At 40.1% G+C, this 23,479-nt stretch overlaps 2 protein-coding genes across 4 annotated transcripts in view; one reads left to right on the top strand and one right to left on the bottom strand.

The window, feature by feature from the left end:
• Positions 1-23,479, bottom strand: part of Atg16 (Autophagy-related 16) — a 387,422-nt gene that overhangs the window by 113,308 nt on the left and 250,635 nt on the right. Inside the window, exon 1 of one of the 3 annotated variants that reach the window (XM_085487702.1) lies at positions 2,435-2,456. The exons of the other annotated variants lie outside the window; for them this stretch is intronic. The gene's annotated coding sequence lies outside the window, so the exon portion shown is untranslated. Of the gene's footprint in view, positions 1-2,434; positions 2,457-23,479 lie in introns of those variants that run through there. 3 annotated transcript variants of the gene reach the window in all.
• The window catches only part of neo (ZP and PAN domain-containing protein neyo), a 172,879-nt gene that overhangs the window by 53,843 nt on the left and 95,557 nt on the right, over positions 1-23,479 (top strand). The window lies entirely within an intron of this gene.

The following is a 23,479-nucleotide window of genomic DNA, read 5'->3' as shown; positions in this document are numbered from 1 at the left end:
CTTGCCCTCGATAAACATTTATTCTCGCCATGTTAGCGCAACAACAACAAGTATGAGTCTCTATTAAAGACAAGTTCGAAATATTGTATCAGCGGTATAAATCATATTATTTCGTTATGAAACATACAGCAGATGGTGTTTCGGGTCAACTTCCATCGGTTGATCGATGCGGTCCGAGTAACAATATCGTGCAACCGAAGGAGATTGTAAAGGTGGACTATGGTGAAGTTTAAATGCTAGCGCGTGAGAGAGAGAGAGAGAAGGTGCGGTGCATCCGCAGCAGCTGGTAATCTACTTTGAGAGAGAGTCTGAAATATAAAACATAAATTTCGAGCGGTATCAAAGGCCGGGGCGCGAAAATTTAATGCTCCGATAAATTAGCATACTAACGAGAGACACAGAGGGCATCCACTCCCACCAGCTTGGCCTCAGCTGGGTCGATCGAGCAGCTTTTCCTGGTGATGGTAATCGAGCAAAATATTGTGGCAATGGCCGCGGGCACTTTCGCCGAGGTTCTTGACTCTTTAGACTCCTGGTAGGTCCGTCGCAGTGGTATCTCTCGAGAGATTACCGGACTCTCCTCCCGCTTCTCTCTTTTCTCTTTACTTATCCCTTCATCCGCGTCCCCTCTCTTCCTTATTTTTTTCTTCTTTTTATCTCTGCGGATGGGCTAAGCCGCGGAAACCTTGGCGCTTTCGTTACTTGCGGGAGAGAGGTTGCGGGCGCGCAAGAAGAGAGACGATAGCGAAGGACCGCGGAAGTAGGAGTGCGACGACCGACAGAGAGAAACGAGCAAAAATGCGCGGTCCCGCAGGAAACGGCGGAGAGTTGAGAAGTATAGAGAGACGAGAGGCAAAGGAGTTAATGCGAAAGAGGGAAGGAGGCTGTGAAAGGGAAGAAAGATGAAGCGAGAAGGTCAGCTGTGGCTATCCGATTTCGTGCTACCAAGCCAACTACCGCCGGCCCAAGTGTGGGCTAAAAGTTGGGAGAAACTTCCTAATGTATGTGGGAGAGTCGGTCGGTCGCTCTGGCTTGCGTTCGTTCCTATATGACCGGACGGTCCAGGTCGTGACCTGCCAATTCCCCAACTCCCGTTTACATTCCGAAGTCTCTTCAATGAATTTTATCGCTCGCCTACTCGCTTCTCCTCGCTCTTCTCGCGCTCGCATTCGGATGAGTACCGATTTCTCTTCGACCGGAATAAACGCGCATCCATATCTCCTTTCGCTTCCGATACGAACGACCGTATATCCCTACGCGAAATCCGACTGTTCGGACACTATCGAGAAGCGGCGGCATCGCGAGATAGATAACGCGCGAGGTAATATAGTTGCGAGATATGTATCCGTGCGGATTCCTTCCTTAACATTATCAACCGTATTAGATCTACGAACGGTCTACTCGATCTTTCTCTCACTGATGGTGTGATAATATGTATAGAAGATCCGTTAAATATATCACCCTGCTTTCGCTTGTTCTTTCCGATGTTGCACGTATATTGTGGAATACAGAATCATATGCTAACCAAACAACGTATACAAGGGGGATAACGAGTAATTACTTCCCATGGAACCGAAATTATGCACGGTTGATTAAATGTTATAATTCAGATATATGTAGCTCGGTCGATTTCATATTTGCATACATTTCATAAGTAAATGTAACATTATAGCATATATGTATATGTGTGCACGTAATGTTTGATTAACAAACGAATAATATAGAACGCGAACAGTTTAACGTTTTTACGCGGCACACTATTCTATAATATTATTCTACAAAATGTAATTCTACGAAAATGAAAAGTGTGAACAGAAAAAGACCGATGGCACAAGAACCTTTCTTACGAATCTTTTGGTGATCTACCACTATCCTTGCTATCGAAGAATTCTTTTCTCTCGCTAGGTAATCCACGACCAGAGGAGAGATTCTCCCTCCCTCTCTCTTTTCTCCCGTTACAGAGAAAAAGATTTCAGATTTTATTTCTTCTCATCTATCTCTCTCTCCTTAGATTTCTTTAATAGATACAATGGAGATAAATTTTATTAAAATTATAATGTTTCTCATTTTTACAGGCAGACATTTGTATAATTTATTACAAAATTATTAAATCGCTTAGAAAATAATATTATTTAGATATTATATAGTAAGTTGTATTATCAATTTATACGTTTTCTAACTTTATTTGTAGCAAAGCATTTATTATTTAAATTTTTCGAGACGAATTGAATCAGTTTATTATGAATTGTTGAGCATTGATGAAATAAAAAAATTCTTGCGATTTATATAAAGTTAAATTACTCTGCAGATTCGCAATTATTATTATTATTATTATTATTCCCTATTATTATTTATACTTCTTCAATTTTTAGTAATCAGTTTGTGCATATGTTACATTTACATATATATATGTTAGAAAAATTTAAAAACTTACATATATTGTTTAGTAGTGCAGTCCTCATAGTCCACAAAGTTGAAAAGTGCTTACCTGTAATAAATAAATAATCGAAAATTTAGAATAAAAATTATATAACATTCGAAGCAATATTAATATCTTGTTGTATATTACATTTAATTATTTCTTAAAATTTTGTTTATATATAACCATATTAAATTACTTGTAGAATACTTTGCGTTGAAAATTTAATGCATGAAGATATTATGAAAAGTAAAAAAGTGTTTTATAATCTGCATTTTGCTTTAATTTATATTTTTCATGGTGAGAGTGTCGGATAAAGCAAGTTAATTTATATGAAAATTTGAAAATTTATCCTTGCCCACATTCAGGATTTTTGAATAAACTTTTAACTTGCAAAAAATCTCTGTAAACTTTTCTAAATATTAAATATAAAATAAATACGCGTACTTCTATCTAGGTGCGATTTATTTGACGAAGCAACGCCCTTCAAAAGATGCAGTTGAAAATGTACACGAAATATTTTGCAAGTAATGCTGCAAATAGCCTTAGCTGGTAGGATTAAATGAACCGAGGTGACAGGGAGAAAGATAAACAAGCCGAAGAGACACGGGGAAGAGTCTGTTTGTCGATGTCAAAAATCAACACAAATTGAAATCAGTGATGGTCCTACCTCGTGTTGACTGTAGAAAATCGAACTTTTACTTTTTGATATTTGCGAAAATGACGGATTTGCTGCTGCTGTATTTTTTTCAAATTGGACTAAATCTACATAAAATTTACGCTTCACAAAATCCACAATGTATCGCTAAGCGTGTGTAATCATTGCTTTATAAAAAAAAAAAAAAAAATATATATATATATATATATATATAATATTTCAATAAATATATAATTCCATTTTTTCTGTTTGAAAAAAATGTAGGAAAAATAGAAGAAATAATTGAATGTTTTATCAGAGTTTGTGATATTTAAAAAATCAATTGCGATGATTAAGAAAAAATACTAGTAAGCTCCTACCCAAGCTCCAGAATGCTTCTGCAAATCTCATATCGGATAAGTATAGAGCATATTTTGACGTAATTATAACACAATGGCGGTATGTCGATCATAATAGGGCTAAAATGTTATCTCGGGAATAGAAGAGGGTTATTGGTTTAGGGAAAGGGGAGAAGCTTGCTTCGTCATCCCACAGCAATTCCCGAAACCCCGAGTCCCTTGTCGACCTCGAGCTCCCGGTTTCCTCTCCAGCGAGCAGAGTCAATTAGAGAGTCGACTGGAGATTTTCAATCTCCAGTCAAGGTTACGGCAGTGTGTAAGCGGAATGTGTGGAAGGAACAAGTGGAGGGATCCGGAATGTAACAAAAACATTGGATTGTAAATCAAATCGCTCTCTGACAGAGGCGTTCGTCTCTATAATACGTATTTCTAATAGCTCATCTGCGTTTCTTCCGTTACGTGTAGGTACGCACCGAGAATCTAAATAAATTATCATTACGCTACTTCGTGTACCTCTCGACTGAAAACTTTGCACGCTACGCATGGAATTAATCGCTTAATGTGGAAGAGAAATTTTGCGTCAATAATTCAAAGATAATATATACCCTCAGTATTTGTCTAATATTCCAGCCGACCAATAATTTCCAATAACTACCTTTTCATATAAGATATATTACGAATCGTTGTAATATTATACCTTGCACGTTACAGAATATCGTTTTCTACGATCAAACTCTCATCTCTATTTAAATAAACATACGTATATATATCATCAGTATGTATTCGACAGCATATATTCATAGTCATTAAAGTTTGTGCAACTTTTTCAATGTCCTTCCCATTTCGTAAACCACACATTTTCTCTAAATATCATAAAATAATACGATATGATAATCAAATAAACGAAATATGATGGAATTAAATTTTCATTAATACCACATTGCGCATTACTGCCGATATTTTATCGGAACGTACGGCGCAAGAATTTAAATGATATTATCCGTGTAGGCAATCAATTAGCACAATGTGGTTCCGATATATATGTATCTATTCCTTATCGCACGCAATCTCGCGACACGTGATTACAGGAGCTATTAATTTCTTATTAATCTCTTCGGAGCGCGCGAAGTGTATCGAATATAATTTTCCCGATGAAGTCCGTGTCGCATAAGAAACAAATTAAATTACACGAGTGCATCCGACGACCGCGATGATTTTTATCAAGTTTTAGAAATGAAAAGAACTTACAACTTCTTTTTCCTTATCGAGTTTATCGACCTCGTGAGTAAATGCTGCAAACATTGACTTATACAGAGAAAAGTAATTCGCAAAGAGAGTAGGAACTGAGAACGATAATTGCCCTCGTATTTTCATCAAAAGATCGCGGCGATCTTTATGGTACGCGAGCGCCGCGCCGTCGTGATTAATTAAAAAAGAAGAAAAAAAAAAGTAAATCGGCAAAGTGGCCCCAATTAAAGCTCTGTAAAGGGCTATATCGATATAGGAGAAGTTTTCGCGCGGCTTCGCGGTTATGACTTTAGGACCCGATTAGATTACTCTTCTACGCTTCGATTTCTAATCTGGCGTAATGTCGCCCGTAATTAATACAAGTTGCAATCCCGCGGCGGCGGTATTCCGGTTTTGCGCCGGACAAGATATTAGTTGCGCGGTAGTTGCGATACTCGCGCAACGGCCTGCACGTAGATAGAGATCGGCATTAGATAGGCTGCCTAGTCTTCTCGGTATCTGCTTTACTACTCCCGCTACTACCTATCCTTTCCATTTCCTGTTACAGTTAATGGAAATTCAGAAACGTATGTTTCCTAATCTAAGCAATTTTGCCGTTCAAATAAGCCCCTTCGTGGCTGTTGCAAACCTAATAGCCGAGCGCATTCGCGATTCCGCACGTATAAAGGTAGGCATATTCACCGAGCGAATATCCTCACACTCTTCATCGTTTATTCTTTTCAAATAAATGATAAAGAGTCGGTATTTGTATAAAGGACAAACGAATAAGAATATACATGAATGCGAATTATCGAATCATTGCAATCGCTGTCCGCTTGTATTCTTCGACAGTGTATATCCATCTTAATGCTTCGCGTGCATGTGTGTAATGCGTGGCTGACGGGATTAAGTAAAGCTTACGCACAATCAGTGATGACGCGAAACGTTATTGGAATGCGTTTACGTGTTGACCACTTCGCCTCCATTAATCCGACATCCTTCCTACAAATCAAATTCGGATGTATGGCACGATTAAGTATTGATTTAATGTTAATTTGTCGCGTTAGAATAGAAACAATAAATTTGTTTCTATATCAAGTAGCAGAAAATTAATATTAAAACTGAAGATGCTGATTATATCATACATTATCCTTTAGTTTTTGAAAAACATTTTTAACGAATCATAAAACAGCAAATATATGTCAGAATTTATTTTCATAATTAATTTTCTCAACGTTATTGAGCAAGTAAATTGTAATATAACAATGAAATAAAAAAAATGGCAATATTAGTTTGATAAAATTATTTCTCGAAGTAAATGTTATTATATAATATAATATTTTTGTTTCAAATATATTGCTCGCAAAAGTGAATTTAAACGAGTAAATTCAACAAATATAAAACATTCCAATATCCATGTCTATACACAAAAGTAAACTACATTAGTACAAATTAACTGCTCCTTCAATTTTAATTGGTATATGTTTTCTGAATTATTTTTTTCTCAAGAGATATATCAATGCCAAATTTATTGCTCAACGCTTAACTCAAAAAGTTGTTCAATTAGCACTCTTCTGATTAATATCAATTTACTGCTAATTAGTACGAAGGATAAATTTGGGAATTGGAGCAACAAATTAACAATAAATTACCGTTGAATTATGGCATACATCCGAATTTATCATAATGGGGGGGGGATGTCAGAAACAGAGGTGATTGCTATTCGGTTCAGAATATTTGATGTTGCATGGAATTTTACGCAGTTCTTTCTCGTACCCGATGCATTATTGGCGACCGAGGTCGATTCCTCGACGAGCATAAATATGGATTGCGCTCAATTATGATTTAATTAGAGCATTTTTAAGCTATTATTTACGGCGTACACAACATAGCGATAAATTTTAATTTCTTTCCTAATTAGTTATCCCATAACGGATGCCATAAATTGAGCACGTTTAACGAAAGATTCGCAAGAAAACTCGTAGATTGTGCGGATTAATCAAATTGCTAATAAAGTTGCACGATGTTTCGCAGTGAGTGATTATTACTGATCATCAGATTATATTGAAGTTATTTCATACAATGAATCACATTTGATTATGTATCGCAGATATCTGTCTATTCTTGAAAATAATGTGACTATGCGACTATGCGTAATTACTTCTCACATTTTTATTCGAAGAAAATCTTCTTTCGGTAAAAACAACTATTACAAATATATTACATGATATTGAAATTTATGATTTTTCATAAAATATTTGACTCGTTCTCATGTTATCGAAATAGTTGATATTTTCAAGAGTTTTAATACGATATAAATCAACAATTTCAACAAGAGAGAATGATCTAAATTGTATCTTAACTACATAAATTGATATGTAATGCAGAGACCATCTCTAGTGGTTTAATAGTTACACAAAGTGCTTTCATTGATTGTACAATACGCGTTCTCGTAATTGCCCCAAGGACAAACGATATCTGATACCTTTAACCGAAAATTGAAACAACGGTCGTGTTATTGTCTTCTCGATAAAACGCGCTTGGAAGCAATCGCGATCCGATCGAGCCATCTATTCAACACATGGCGAGATTTCGCTGCATATTTATGATTCTTCAACACTTCTTATTTTCCCTGTTCCAACCTTTTTATTCGCGCAGCGGTGGTCCATCTCTCGAACCGCGTGATCGGTAAGGTTATTTCTTGACGGTTAGTGGCACGAAACGCGCAATATAGCGGATTTAAAAGAGATGGAAGAGGGAGGAGATAAAAAAAAAGAGAAAAATCGGCAAAGCAACACGTCGCTGTTCTAACTGCGATACGAATTGTCACCGCGTTTCCGCGTGTTTCTTTACTATCCATGTTTCTATACGAGTCCTTTATCCTCGGTGACGACGCGCGTCATACGTACGTCATAAACCGTTACAGGTCCTTTTCTTCCTCCTTCCAACACTCATCATCTCTATCCCGACAATGAACAACAGTTCGCGGCAAAGTTGCAGGAATACGCCGGAGAAGCGTGTCCCATTGATCTATGACCATGGGCGTGCGTTGTCTCGACCACCATGGTTTTTCGCGGTGTACACGTGTGCGCGACCAAGCGTGTATCGTAATACCCCGACATCGCTCGTGCAGCTGCAGGTGCATGCAGAAAGAGAGCCCGGTAGAGCGCTTCCTACCAGAACCAGCGCGCAGAGTACGCGCGGGAGATACGTCTACCTTGCTTATTACGACATTACTCGCGCTCAGCGTCCCTCGCGCTATGATTATGCTCGAAAGAGAAAGAGGGAGGGAGAGGGAGGGGAAAAGGGGTGAGAGAGAGAGAGAGAGAGAGAGAGACCCACTTCTGCAACGCACGGTCGCAATTCCGAGGTGTATTTTAATTTATGCTCCGCGGCGTGAGCGCGTCCCTTTATTCCCTTCCGGCGAATTTACGGCGCACGCTGCGTAGTAAATGAACGTTTTACGTTTAATGTAATTAGCGTGCGTGGCGCGTAAATGGCCGCACGGAAAACTGGGATATTGCGATAGAACGACTGCGTCAAGTTCAACGACATGCCTGTGCCGTTTCTCAGAATTAAGAAAAAGCGCTTGATATTGAAAAGAATTGTGGAATGAAGAGAAAAAAAGGAGATAGATTAAAGTTTCTTCTCTCGGTGGAAACATGAAATTCCATTTTGCAATTTAATCATCTCTCTACAATGTTTATATATTATATTACTATTTATACGTTGCGCTTCTTTCTCTATGTATGTCGCTTTATCTGATGTCAATATCTGATGCCGTGCGAATATCAGTAGATAATTGAAGTGAGTGACTTTAATTTACAGTGCCTCACACACTGCAAATTCACACCTCGCAAATCCCGTTTATACATTCCGTTACCGCATAATTATTATCATTATCTTAAAGCGCGATGTTTTGCAGATTTATAGATTGTAAGTTGTATAGAGGTGTTCTATATATTCGTTAGTAATTACTACTACATATATAGTAAAGTTCTGACAAGCACGTATGCCACATATGGCAACAGGTATTTTAATGGATCTGATGAAATAGATATTCGTATCCGTTTACATACTTCATCATTTAACTCGTCATACTGGTCTCTATGAATAAATTAGATTTTTAAGATATATCTTTCGCGGTTAATAATGTATCGAGCATCAAAATTCACACAAAGCAGAGAGATATATTCTAAATAATAATAATAAATTTAAATGAAAAGTTAAACTAAATGTACATAAAAAAAAGAATATATAGATTGTCACAATATATACATATATATTTAATGCGAATATATATCTGTAAGCGAATATTAAATCTTTATAGTGTTTTTAAGACCGACGTATATTTTTATTTAAAAGTCGTTGCGACGAGCTATCTATGTCGATAGAAAAACTCGCATACAAAACCACGGGTCGTTACGACTCCGTCTTTGGCGGATCACGTGAAAGTCGTAAAAGTTGCCATAACGCCAGATTAAATCGAAGAAACTTTGCGAAAGATTTATTATGCATCCGCAGTAACGTAGCATTCTACAGCGGACGAGGAGGGGAGAACTTGCAATTTTTTTTTCTTTACATAACAACAGCGTGATAGGACAGGTCCGATAGAATTCTGATGCAATCCGAGGTAGCCCTGGCCCGATCTCGTTACATTACTCCGCAAATAATCTCGTTGAAGGACTAGCTCGCGGCTCGCGCCATCCAGGTGAATACAGTCCACAAGTACTAGCCCCAGCCGATGATTATCACCTGCTTATATTCTCGGTGCATATACATCGGTACACATCTTCAGGGTCGCAGAGCCGGAAGGTAACCTCTTCCCGTGCGCGTCGCGTTCGAGAAAAAAAAGAAAAGAAATTTCTTTCGGCTTCGCGCGACGATGCGATCTCTCCGGTCTCGTTAACTGTTCATAAACCCGACGACAACGGCACTCATCGGTGACCGCTTTCTTTCTTTCCCACCGTGTAGCTCGCTCTCGCGCCCGTCCGATCGATTTAATGCCACCTTTAGATATCCGTAGCGGTTTCACGACCGGCCACGGAGCCCTCCTCCTCTCTCGAGCAACGAGTCGTCCAGAACGCAGCCTGAATATCGGATAGATATCGACGGTGTCCAGAATAGCGGTGCTCGCGTCTCGATCGCTATAACTCGTTCGTAGGCGGACAGGTCGAAACGAAGAGACAACGAAGTATCGGTTTAAAGGAGATCGGCTCAGGTGGCGAGACAAGAGGGTGTCGCGAAGAGAGGGTATCAATATTGAAAGAGAAAATAATACTCGGCTACAGGATAACCGCATTATCCGTTCGCGCGCTCATCTCTCTCTCTACTGGCGTCTTCGCCCGACTCGATACTAGGTGCGACGAATACTAATTTTAAAGATGAAATTGGCATTTCCTTCTCCCACCTCTCTGCCTTACTTTGGTATTGTGTCGGATTGATAAATAAAATACGTGCCGCCCTCCCATCGTTGAGCAAGAATTCGATGAGAAAGAAAATGCATTCTTATTCTTGTTGTTCTCGCTGTATATATATATATATATATATATATCTATAGTATATATATACAGTATATCTGTCCGTGTAATACTACGCTGGTTGCATTTCACGATCGGCATTGTCTGTAACGGGAATCGTTATGATCTTTGTTCAAATACCTCCCTGCCGTATCGGTGATATACGACGTATAGTGACCACCGATGGGCTTGTTATCCGTCGAATTTCCTCGTGCATATATTGAATGCGGTAACTCGAAGAAGTCTAGAGAGTCGTATGAATTTATGAAGAAGAAAATGTAGAAATTTCCATCATCGTTTTCGTCAATGTCGGGGTAGCATCCTTGGATTGCAACAAATATTGTAGAACGGTATACTTGTAAAGAATCGATTGTACGCTATCCTAACTTCGTCGTCGATACGAGAGAGAGTTACTACTTTTCTTATATTAAAGAATTTTATACTTTGACAAAGTGATGTAAAAATATTTTTATAAAAGTCTGAAAATTCGAACGATCTATCAGCGTTGCTGCAGAATGCAATTATTTACTAAATATTTTTTATCAAATATCTATAATATCTTTTACTCGATCGCGTCAAGATAATATCACAGTTGCCCTTTAATCTCAGAAGAGCGCATGGTATTCGTATAAAAATAAGTTTAAAACTTAACTATTAAACCATTAATACACTTGATCGCGAATTATTAATTAAGTTCGTAGTTTCAATGAGGAAAGTATCTTGTAACACGGAAGATGAGTAATCATCCTCACAAAAGATCATCACGATAGAATTATACTATATGCGTTTTACCGCGTACACACGAACCACCGCGCGCGGAAAGATCATCGAAAGCTGTTTCATGTGGCAAGGCAGGGGAAGGAGAGGCCAATAATTTCGCCCGCACGTTGTACCGTGCATTATCGCGTTGGTATCGTACGCTGCGTGATAAACGTGAATGGTGAATTCAGTCGTTATATATATATATATATATATATAGGTGTGCGTGTATACACCTATCCTAACCTCCGCGAGCGCCCTTTCTATTTCCCCCTATTCTCGCGGCACACCGCATCGTTGGCCGGCTACCACACAAGATGAATCATTGGAAATGCAGCGCGCCGTAAGATTTCTCGGATGTGCCTGTGGTAGATAACTAGGTACGCCGCCGTCGTTGGCCACAGTGGTCGCGGCGACAGAAGACGACGAAGAGACGAGCGGTGGTACACGCACGTATCACCGAGATATACCCGCCCGTAGCCACGTACCGATCTAACGAGGGCGATTGTCCCGCGCGGATCGAGAACGATTTTCAGGTGCCTCGAGTCTACGAGGAAAGCCCGCAGAGTTAATGGCACGGATGAGAGGGTAACATTTACAAGAACGGCGATACGACCGCGGTCGCTACGTAAACGCGGCCTCTCTCGTACGGCCTAATGTATCAACCACTCTGCCGTGAAGATGCGAGCTAAGATGCCAGTTAAGAATCGCCCAGGTATTAACCCGCGCGTGGAGCTTCTCAACGGTTCGGTACATCGTCGGGAAGATGATTCGCGGTAAACCGCGAGGAGGGATCACCCGCGCAAGATGAGGATGGTTGCTTGCCTGGAAGAAGAAGCTTGACAATATCATCGTCTTTTTACCAGCTTTCAGCGTATTAATCACGTTCCACGGCTATCGCCGGCTATATCGCGCGGTATATAGAGAAGCTAGACTGACGGCAGTCAGCGGGGGTAGTAATTACCTTACGGGAAGAGCGAAATAATCATCGCGGCGCGTCTTGGAACAAAATTGCTGGATAAACACTTTCCGTATAATCATTCGCGCGGTGCCGCGCAGGCGCGAAGAAATAACAGTGGTATAAATGTTATTAATGTATGAAGTGTGTCGTTGAACCGAAGATCACACGGTGAATGCCGACGATGAGGATTATTAGCCTTACGTATTATCGTGCCCGAAGAAGTCGGGCTCTTTCGGTGGCTGCGCGCAGTCGCGACACGCTGATGCAAGAGGTTGCGATATAATGGCTCGAGGTGGCTCGACGATAGTAAAAGAACCGAGGGACCGAGAGGAGGCGGGAAAAAAGGTATACCCCGCGAAAGAGAAACGAGGGGGTGGTTGGCCGGAACGGAATGGAGAGGCAGGTTTATAGCGAGGATTTAGATGCGAACGAACGTTTCGAGGCATTGTTCGATATAAGACACGACTTCATTAAGCATTCAAGTAATGTTCAAACATTGTACATTGAATTGTACTTGCGTCCCTTTCGCTTGCCGCGCCCCATCTCGTTTTCCCTCGCTGTCGCCCCGGATGATACCCTGAGCGAGCGTCGTCCACCCCGAGTGTCTCTCTCGCCAAAGACCTACCGTGCATTGCCGTGCATTGCCGTGCGTTGGCGGCACGGCATACAATGAGAATATCGTCTCGGGGGAACTCGTGATGCCGCAATATCGAATAATGTATAACTATATCATAGCGAGAGCGAGAGAGAGAGAGAGATGAGAATAGGGTAAGAAGAGCGGTAAGAGGAATAGATGGGAGCGAGGTAAGACGACGGTGAAGGAGAGAACGAGGCTTTCGTGGTACGGTGAGGCATAGTGTCGGAGGACTGAGATAACCCGATATATCTAGATGACTGCGCGCGCACGGAATACATCACCATATAAGTAAAAGCCCCATGGCCTCCGGGATCACCGCGACGAGTGCGCCGCGTTGGTTGCGGCGCTTGATTCATGGCAGGCGAAGAGGCCGCCGCGCTTTGATACCGCCACTATTTTACGTCCTTTAGCGATATCCGCGCGCCCGAATCATTTCTCGAAACTCCCGTTGGTTCCTTCCTTCCTTCCTCGGTTTTCATCCCCTCGTTCGTATTTCGCGACAGCCGACGAAATGTTACGATTTTATTTTAACCAACCGACTCTCGTTGACTCTTTGACCCTTCTTGAAAAATCATCCCGTTTAACGATTCGTTTACACGAGTAAGGCGAGTATTACGGAGATATATAGCGCGATAAAAATAAGGATGTTCGAATATTCGATCGTGTTTCAAGAGTCAAATTCGGAACGTAAATATACGTCCCATACGTCGTGAAAATCGAAAAGGAATGACATCGGAGCGGGAACATAAAATGAGAATGTCATCGCACACATACACACAGAGATCCACGATTTTCTTGGCTAAAGTTAATCGGATTCTTACGTCGTCCACGCACGTTCCGCAGCTGCGCCATGCCATTTCCGCAAAAAAAAAAAAAATAAAAGTGAAGCCACCAGAACCATTTCTCAGAGAGCTTAGGATGTCCGCTCGCACAAGTCCGAAAGGTCCGGATGATTTACTTTTTCGAAATATTATAGATGCATGGATCTGTTCGATATATTGTAATATTATCTGTTACCATTCTCGCGTTTAATTAATAGCACAATTATAAAAGGGAATGCTCTCGTAGCAAATATAATTATAATTAATATAAATAAATGTTTTTTGGTATCCTTTATTATTGAAAAAATTACAACCGTTTAATTAACGTTATTTTTTGCTATAAATTCGCATGGATATATGACGATTTTAATTTAGTAAATTGTCGGGAGAATAAGCACGGAAAGATATTTTAGCAGAGAAAGCATCTTTTTCACGAAAGATCACGTATTACTAATTTGGTAAAATATGCATAAGGTTACATGTGGCGAAGTGTTCTCGCGATGATGCGAGCTATATTTCGTGTCTTTCGTTTTGATCACGTACAAGCTCCGCGAAGTAAGAGCTTTTTCGCGGCGGTATTTCATAAAAAGGTCCTATGGGTTATGAGGCACGTTTTAAGATCGCGGAAGTACTCGGTTTATGCATGTACAAAGTTGTATGGGTCCCGATGGATTCTGCTACGACAGCATAAAATTTATATCCGGCACCTCCAGTAATACGCGTATCTTTTACATTCGCGTATAGTTTCAGTCCCGTCGTATGAGAGATAGGCGATCGCAATTTCGACACAGATTGTAGAATCGATACTTCGTGCTTCGTATATCTCGTCTCTCAAGTTTTAAACATCCACCGCCGGCAGAAGGTGTTTTCATCTTGCCATAAAAAAAAAGAAATGCATGCGCACACGCGATACGCTTTATACATATATATAAAAAGAAATTTTTAACCGGTAAAAATATTTTCCAAATTTTTTTTACAAGATATGTTATTAATTGAATTAACTATTTTTATCATTAATACTCAAAATATAATTTTGATGAACAATTCTCACAATTTTATAATTTTTTTCATTAAATTTTATTGGTAGTTATTTTTCTTGCTCTCCCTTTCGTTCTCTATAAAGTTCTCCATATACGTAAAACATATAAATGCGGATAATACATAGATATGGTTTCAACTCTCGTGATAGTTTCAATCCGCAGTTCATTTTACTCGGGTATATTCCAGTAAGTCACCACTATGAACTCGTTCAAAACTCATAAAAATGATAATCGGCGATGTGAAATTATACGTCTCGTAAAATATGGAAACTTTTTTAAACAACCTATATATGTATATATATCTTTCATTGATATCCTATCAATCTATTCGAATTGTATGCGAGATGGTCTTGGATATAAATTTACGAAGCGATGTTCTCGTTCAATATGACGAAGAGAAAGCATTGGTTAGAAAAAAAAACAAGCAGAAGATTTATGGTTACATATATAGGCGGGAAATTTTCGCAATGTGCGAGGAAGAAGATCATTTCGCCGACATCGACGACGTCGAACGAGCAGAAATCGCGTAAAGGGAGTACGGGAATCGTTGCGACGTGATTGCATCAAGTGTGAATAGCTAGTCCGTCTTCGTGAACGCGTCTCTTCACGAAACGCTATTGCCGCGGCATTACGGCGTTTCGATATACCTTTACATCACACACACACACACACAGGTGTATTGAGTTTAAGTGCATTCTGCGTAATTGAAGGCGCGGCGAAGGCTACGGAAACGTTTTCAGCGAGTGCGGTAATAATATCTGTCTCGTGAAGAATTGTGACTGCAATTTTCGAGTAGTCGCTGCTTCTCCACCCCATCTCTCTCTCTCTCTCTGTTCTCTGCCCCTTTTTCGCCTCCCCTTTCGACTATCATTGGGCCTCGAGCGCGACGCGGGAGAGGAAATAAAAAATATGACACTTCTACCAAGCGGAGTAACGCGAGCCTTAATGGCATTGTTAACATAATTCTCGCGCGATGCGCACGAGCGACCGCATAACTTACCGTCGAGCGACGACGACGAATTATTTCGAAGAAGATATGAAGGTATATGGCCCGCGTATACATCATACCGTATAGTACACGTGGAGAAGCGCGATCTAATGGATTTTCGTCCGTAGCGCGAATAATTAAAGGATTCGTGCAGCACATATTAGCACACAAGTTGGCCTAATTCTGCTAGATTCTGTTAACTATTTATACAAATGGAATTTTTCATTGAAAAAATCAATGCATATATATCTCATACATTATAAGATGCATAATTTAATATCCAATGCAATTCGTTCGTAACAAGAACGATTTATATTGTGAAGCGTGTTTTTTTTAACATTTATTATAATTAGTACGTGCTAATAAATGTTGGAATTTATTACAGAACCTCGAGAGCAAAATAATTAGTCCGCATATCAGAATTTTGATCATTATGATAATCTGTACGGTCGTTCGACGGAACGATAAGCTCACCGCAAGTCTACATTACGCGAATCTGATGTTTTTTTACCACGTTTTAACGACGATACTCATCGCCCTTATTAAGCTACTGACAGCCGTAATTGTTGTCATATTTTTTCCGTAATGAGTACTCCTCCAGTTGTAATAAATCCGGTTTTTAATAGCTCAACGCACTATCTTTCCAACTACTTGTCTCATGATTTACAAGAACGCTTAATTCTATCCTCCAAGGAGTGCTCTCTTCCTTTTTTTACATCGGTTTCGTAACAAATTCTCGGTTTATTACGGGCAGGAGAATCTAGCTGTAAAGACCGAATATGTCGACCGAACAATGTGTCGCGAGAGAACGACGCGTGCTAATTGGGTCGACTGACGGTAGATTGGAACCTGACAGTACTGATAATCGGCTCGAATGAGCTAACGGATATTTGAATCAAATGTGCTCTGTCTTCGTCTCTCGAGAATTCGTTGTGGGAATGATTATTACGAAAACTACTCTCGTTATACTGGTCGCGCTGTGTTAGAGAGATAGGCAAGATAGACCTCGACGCGGTAAAAAAAAAAGTTATTCTACAGGTAAAGAGCGGCTCGTTGAAAAGAGAGGCGTATTATTATCCACGCGCTTTTAAGGCATCATCAGTTGGCCATAAAAAGACGATACGCAGCCAGCTGACGCGCACACAGATTAAACACTGACTCGCCTATAACTCTGTATAAGGCGAATCGAACGATTAATAACTCAACGTGGCAAGTGCAAGTATGTACAAATATATATGGATATGTACAAATATATATGGATATGGACGCGAGACAGGTAATCGTAATCGTCAATAAACCGTATATGTTAAAACGCGTTTAACGAGAGACGTACGTCGCTTTCATCGAGCAGAAATTCCACGGGTAAAGGCTGTTATCGAATAAATTTGTATGTATCGGTCGTTGACCATCGTTGGGCAACATATGACGCATGCTCTCTCGCGTACTAATCCTATTAAATCCCATTACGAATAATTTCGGGGTCCGCAATGACAGGCCAAAGGGCAGCAGATTCGATATCACGGATATCGGAATAATGGAATCGCGATGGTGTTTGCGCGCGTAAGCGATATTATAGTTTAGAACACAATGTGTGCTAAAAACAACGCCTGCTAGGGAGATGAATCACGCCGATCATTGACAATCCTGTGACATAAATCAATACGAGATGATGCGTGGCAGTAGGTCAGCTGATGCGTCGATATTGATTCATCCCCTCTGGTTAAATATATACAACAATTGTTCATTCGCCTTTATTTTCCTAGAATATAAGCAGAGCCTATTGACCATTGTGAAAGTTTCAGAAAGAGATTTACGAGAAATTTCGTTGAATTGGCTAACGCCCCTAATACAAACGCGAATGCAAATAATATGCACATAATTGCATTATTTGATAAATTTATACGATTCAGCCGCAAAATTTCATGAGCGCATAAATTTGCACCTCGCAATGTGTCATGGTTGTTTAGGGGAACGGGAGACAAGAGACCGCTATTTATCACAAGAGTTGAAATCCCACTGTTTTGCTTCAAGCATTAAATCTCTACTGTTGCATTGCATTCATGTACGGATTATTTTTCATCGAGTCTCAGAATCTCGATGTGACAAACACATGTCAAAATGAAACAATAGGCGAATCGGAATTTACATGCTTAGATTTTTTAATTTTATAAACACAAAGTAGCGACTACGGTGTATCAAAATATTCCTATCGGTATCAAACTACTATTGTAACGAAAATTTAAAAACATACAAAGATAGAGTATATTATTTTTTTTTAAATATTTAGTTTTAAAAATATTTGAAAAAGAGAAATACAGATAAATAGATAAAAATCATGAGATGCATTAGTAAAGATATATATTTAAATATTATCGCATCTCATGCTCTTTATCTATTTATCCGTATCTCTATTTCAAACATTTTTTTAAACTAAATATTTTGTAATAAATTTTAAATAATATCCTTGCATTTTTTCAAATTTAATCCTAGATCCTTCATGCAACGCACCCTTATAAAAGCGAGAGAAGGAAGAGAAATAATTGAAAATTTTGAAAAAAAATTGACTGGGTATATCTTTTACCTAAGATGACAATACAGAAAAAATTGAGCACAACTGAAAAACATACGGACGCAATTGATTAATAGATAACACACGGGGTTTGTGTATGTGTGTACCAGTAAAACATCCTTTCGACGAGCGTACAGCGCATATTAGATTTTTGATGGACGGCGACGTGGGTAGAGTAGACGTCCGCGTTCGGCTCGCGGAATGTGGAACAAATACCGATTTCATCAAAAACCGATATCTGCCTGTCTCTGTCTCCACATGCGGTACCATGCGAATTCCAAACGTTGCAACCATCGTTGCCATCGTTCGCTTGTTGTTTCGTTCCACTCGCGTTGACCATACAGATAGAAAAACGGAGCAGCGACAAAACTGCAAACACGCTATTCCACCATGATTCGCATTTCAATGAACGATTCTAATTTTAGCTGCGATTAATTATCTTATTTTCGAAACTATCTTGTCAAGTTTTTTTTTTCAAAAATTAGTACGTTATTTATCTTTCGAAAACGCGTAGAATAATTTAAGAATGTTTTTTTAAAAGCTCATTCGCATTAATCATCATCAGATGTAATAGCTATAAAATCAATTATTTTTCCTATTATACCGTTCGTTTAATTTTACGACACGCGGCTATAATAATTGAGGTGAAACACCTGGCGTCGTATTTTCTAACGTTTGTCTTGTAAACATCGATGCTTAATCAAGATCATATCGCTGTATAACCTCGCTCACAGCTATCCATCATCCCTGTGAGAGAATCGCGACTCACTGGAATACACTAACGCATTAATATACATCGGCAAATATACGAATGGGAATAAGCAATTGATTGGATTATGTCACGCGTCATTGGTCACGTACTTGCAAAGGTAAATGCAATGCGTCATTTTGACAGACACTATGGTATATCGTTTAACACCCCGGTGGACGCGCTGAATAGAAAGGACGCAGGCGACGACGCAGCACACTTCACTTTCGCACGCGAGATCCGTCGAAACGGTCGTTTCTCTTGATTAACAATTTTACTTACTGACAAAGAGGATGATTCGTGAACGAGGATGACAAATCACTGCGGCATTCCATGCGCGCGCGCGCAAAAGGTCACCGAGTAATCAGACGCGGTCATCGTCGGATTAACGCCACGGGACAGCCACGGTAAATACCATCGCGCCGACTAAAAGCGCTGTAATCTCTGCGGCGATAATAAAGTTGCCTCAAACATTTTTCCTCTATGCAAAAACGACGCGCGCTATCTGCCCAGAAAACTGCCTCGCCTCAATCGCGTAGGACGCAAAAACGCCCAGCGTCACAAACGATCTCCTTCGCCGAGAGCCGGCGCGTAAGAGCCTCTACACGCAACGTCCGTTAAACCCTTTCTCGTCGTTCTTTTTTATTTGTTTTTTGTGTACACGCAACAAAACTGAACACCCTATCTACTCTCGCGCGTACAAAGGCTTATCTCTGGTATACGTGATACTAGCGTAGGAAAACGCGCTCCGAACGGTTCTACATACATCCGCGTAACATGCTCTCATTAAACGAGTCGAGCCGCGTTTTTCATTTCCATAGCGGGAAAAATACCGCTCGCTCGCGAAACGAAGAGTCGTCGTGCATGGCGCAAGCAAAGTCAGAGAGAGACAGTGAGAGAGAACTCACTCTCTCTCTCTCTCTCTCCACTCTGTGCAGATTGTTCTTACCGTCCCCGAAAAGCCCGTGAGTTGGCCGGCGATGTCGAGCTGTCGCATCGTCGTCGAAAGATAACGCCGCGCCTCCTCCTCTTGCTTGATTAGTTTGAAAACAGCTCGTTGGCTGCTGACAGCTACGACTATGCTGACATCGCCTCACCCTCGCCTGGTCGGTAGCGCCGGCGCGCCGCTGATGAAGCTATCGCGCATTGTTGTGCAACCAGCAGAAGAGGATCGCGCGGTAACACATGTAAACGAGCCGTGTAGACCTGCTATGGGTTGTAGAAGTGCTATGTACCGGTTTGCCGCATCCACATAAACGCACACATTTTCATCCAGCATACACGTGCCCGCCTGCCGAACGTGCAGAACGACCGACCGCGTTTCTGACCGTGTCAATACACGGACGAAAAATCCCGCTGTTGTGCGCCTTGCGGATATTGCGTCGCAATACCATCAGTGGTAGGATATTATCCAGTTTTATCATATAAATGAAGAGTACGGACCGTGCGTTAATGAATAAGAGACGTATGAAAATCTCGCAATGCGAGAAATATTCGTTATTACATTTGATGCTGCGATTATCGAAATGAAAATAGTTGTGTAATTGATATGTAATATTATCATTAGCAATTATTATAAAATGTAGAAAAAGGAGAAAATATACGGAAACAAACAAGATTGCAGGAAACGCCGAGTAGAACGTTTAAAAGGAAAACTATGCCAAAGAGAATATGGATGGAGAATAGCTGGCGGTAGTGTAATATGTAATCGCGATGACAACGACAACGACAACGACAAATCCGTCGACTAGAAGGGCCTCGTGTCAACAAGTATACGACCGTACGAGGAATGTGGCCTTTTATGCCCTGTTCCTCCCTTTCAACCCTCGACTCCTGCCGACTTCCGCCGCAATTTCGCTTCCTTCTGTGGCCTACCGTTCTTTGACCGGGACTACATAATGCACATTCGCGTTCCTAAGCGTTTTAACACGTAGCGCCGACAAACGCACGACAACTTCCGCCTAACTTCGTCGGCGCCGGTATCACCTGTGCAGGCAGGTAAAGCGACGAGACGCCGCGCCGCATCAGCCCGGGGGAATGTGCAGCGACACAGCGGTAGATTATGCGGTACCGACGTAGAAGTTGTTTGTACGCGGATAAGAGGGGTCAGGTCTAGTGTCGTCCATTTTTCACAACTTTCCTCTCGCCGCCAAGGTTCTCGTATCTATCTCATCCCGTTGCTCACGATCGTTACCTTCTCTCGTTCGCCTGCTGCGCTCGCTTCTCTCTATCCCCTGTTTATCTCCCCTATCTCTCGCTCCTCTTTGTGGATCTATTAGCGAACAGTCGCGTTTTGCTACGGTTCCTGCCGTCGCGTCCTCTCTCAGCGTGTGTATGCGGAAAATCGTGGTTCCCAAAAGGTGGGAAGGGATGATCGATATCTCGACCGCGCCAAAAGTATCCACCGGCCATTATTCTTCGCTGGTGAGCTCGCTCGTTAGTGTCCGTTAAAATTTTTACGCGATGAAAACAAGTCCTTCCTCGATACGAAGCGGAGCGCGAAAGTGAAATGATTCGCCGTACTGACGCGACGATAATTCTTGTCGATATCATGAGAACGTGGGTGTACGGTATATATTTTCCGTCACGGAGAGCGTCCACGTGCGATAACAACACCCACTGAATTCGTGAGTTTCGACGCGTGTTTCCACGCGGACGGTGCAACTTTTGCCCGACAATGACGCAAGAGGAACGAACTTTTCCTCTGGAATGGCGTGGATGGTTATTCGGGGGAGCTCGGAAACGTAACTTCATACCAAAGTTCCAACGATATTATTTCCCTGATAAAAGTTTCTCAAGGTGTCAGTGGAATCGGGGCCAATGTACAACCGGATATTACGTTTCTTAGAGGCTATATGAAATGGTACTTATTCCGGAGAATGATAGAGAAAGGTTACGCTGTTTTGTGAAATGTAGATGTACCAGAAAAGTTGATGATATCCAAGCGCGACTACTTGTGTAATAAAATATTTCTAAAATGTAAAGAGCTGTATACATATATATTAGAGTTATATCAGATCAAAAATAACGAAAGAAACTTACATAAATGATTTACGATTTATAAATCATCGTTCCTAAAATATTAATAATATTATAATCAATCATAAAATAAATGTCAAATTTATTAATTGATTCGATATATTTCTCTAAAATAAAAAGAAATCTATTATTTAATAAGTTTAGTTGATACTTCTAAATATATTAAAATAGAATTATTAATTTTGAAATGATCAATTTCCTGCTAAAATCAAATTTCGAATTATTAATCAACTTTTATATATTTTGAAAAAAATTATCTACTCTCAAAACAAGACTCAAAATAATCTTCAAAGTTATTAAGAAAAGTTATAAAAGATGAGGTTGAGTTTAAAACGATTTTAAAGAGCGCAGGAAAGAAAAGTCATTCCTTACTACGTAACGCTTTCAAGGAAAAATAAGAAGAGATATTATTTAAACAAAATTAGAATTTTCCAATAGTTAGGTAAAATAAATAATCTCAATATTAGCAGCAGAATTGCTATGCGCTATCATGAGATTCCGTTCGCAGACGGCCCTTCTCAAGACCACAGACATGAAATATTTTTCTCTCATTCCGCATGGTACGACTTTCGAACAACTATGCGAAGTACTTCTGGAATCCGCATATCTCATATGCGCAGCATAAAGTATGCTTTGAGCGATTGAGTTTTTTTTTAGAAAATTATTGCAAATATAATTTCTCGATTCTGTTTCTTTTTAATTACATTTGGAAAAATGTACAACGAAAGACCAGATTAGCAGGCTTGTTAGTCACCATTTTATTTCAAGTAAAAGCTAACTTTGGTCACACATGTATGTATGAAAACCACGCTGTTTTGTAATCTCGACATTACAATGCAATTTATGGCAGAATTCAATAAAGATGTAGATATAATTTCATTATTCTGGATTATGTCAAGATTAAAGTGAATGTCTACGACATTTTATTGTTAAATCTCACTAAACGATGACAGAAGCGAGAAATAACTGACAATGAGTCGACTCGTTACAAACGAGCAAAATTAAATCCTTTTGCCCAAATCATAAATATCAATGTAAAGGACAGAATATAAGGTATTTTATAACATAAGGTATTATGAAGCTTGAAATGGAGTAAGAAAAGCACGTGTTAACAATTGGACATTTCAAACATTTGCAGTTCTCCTTTTCTCTTTTCTAAATTTCAGCTCCAAATTATTATTAAATATCTTGCGAGCGCGATAATATCTTATTAAAATTATAAAGATAAAATATATTCTTTTATTTGCATAAAAGATTACGGGGTGTAAATGACAGCCGATCACGCTGGAAATAAATGATAAAATATTGAATAAATTTTATCATCGCAGGCTTCGTTATATATTTCGAGCTGTCATATTCATATTATTTGTGGCACATTTCGAAAACAAACAATCGCCGAAAATGCATAACGAATGAGCCCTCAGTTTTCGGCTACAAACTTTGCTTCCGTGTAACGGGATACGCAAAACGATAACCTGCAACCCGCGCCATCGCGACTGTGTGAGAACGCGCGACACAATTTATGTGAATTCACGAATGGCTACGTGCAACAATGCATAAGTACGTATCTGTATGCGCGTGTACGCCCGATCCATTAATTTTCGTCCAAGCTGCTTCCTCGCCGCGTCAGAAACAGCTATATAGCTGTGAACGCTAGAAAAGTTGGTCGATTAAACCAGCAATAGCGGTGTCCCTATCCGTACAATCTATAATAAAGCACCGGTGCTCCAGCTGCGACGTCACATGTAGGCTAAAA

Source organism: Nylanderia fulva, unplaced genomic scaffold, assembly GCF_048542155.1.
Source record: "Nylanderia fulva isolate GAGA-0341 unplaced genomic scaffold, ASM4854215v1 Scaffold6, whole genome shotgun sequence".
In the NCBI taxonomy this organism is placed as follows: Eukaryota; Metazoa; Arthropoda; class Insecta; order Hymenoptera; family Formicidae; genus Nylanderia; species Nylanderia fulva.
Note: the sequence above shows the minus strand (reverse complement) of the source record. Positions and strands in the feature narration are given on the sequence as shown.